Source organism: Cariama cristata, unplaced genomic scaffold (genome assembly GCF_000690535.1).
Source record: "Cariama cristata isolate BGI_N322 unplaced genomic scaffold, ASM69053v1 scaffold12824, whole genome shotgun sequence".
Taxonomy (NCBI): Eukaryota; Metazoa; Chordata; class Aves; order Cariamiformes; family Cariamidae; genus Cariama; species Cariama cristata.
In genome coordinates, this window is record NW_009612406.1 from 555 (window position 1) to 1,215 (window position 661).

Sequence of the window (661 nt, forward strand, 5' to 3'; positions counted from 1 at the left end):
TATTTTTGACTGTTCCACCCCAAGTATGAACCAAAGGCGATGCCTGGGGGTACCTGGCCGCACTGGACCCTTGGGATGCTTTTTGGCATCACTTTGGGATCGTCTCTATCACCACGATTGCTCCTGGCAGTGGAGGATGGCTCCTTTAAGATCATCAGCCCCCATTTCACAGATGAGGAAACTGAGGCACGGAGTCCGATCAACCAGGACTAAAACCAGAGTTATGCCACGTCTGAGCCGACGATGCTCTTCAACCCCCCCTAACCACAAACCGGGCTCAGCCGAATTAGCGCGCCGATGCAATCCGCCTTGGCAGGAGGGAGCGCAAGATGCTATTATGATTTATTTTTTTCCAGGCTCAGACCCTTTAATGGGCTCGTTTGCCTCCAGCCACGGGTTGCCGTTTGCTTTTTTGGCCCCGGCGAGCTGGCAGCTTTTCCCCTGCCCGTAGGCAGCGCCTGGCAGAACAGCCAACGGAGGAGTCGGGATGAGAAACGGCGCCGAGACAATGTGAACATATTCAAATCAGCCAGCATGACGTGTATCCTAAGGTGTTAATGAATTTATAGACGCATGAATAATTATTTGTGAAAAGCACGGAGAGCTGCAGAGGTCACAGATGGCTGGAGAATAACAAATGCAATCACGTTTGGGGGGGGGG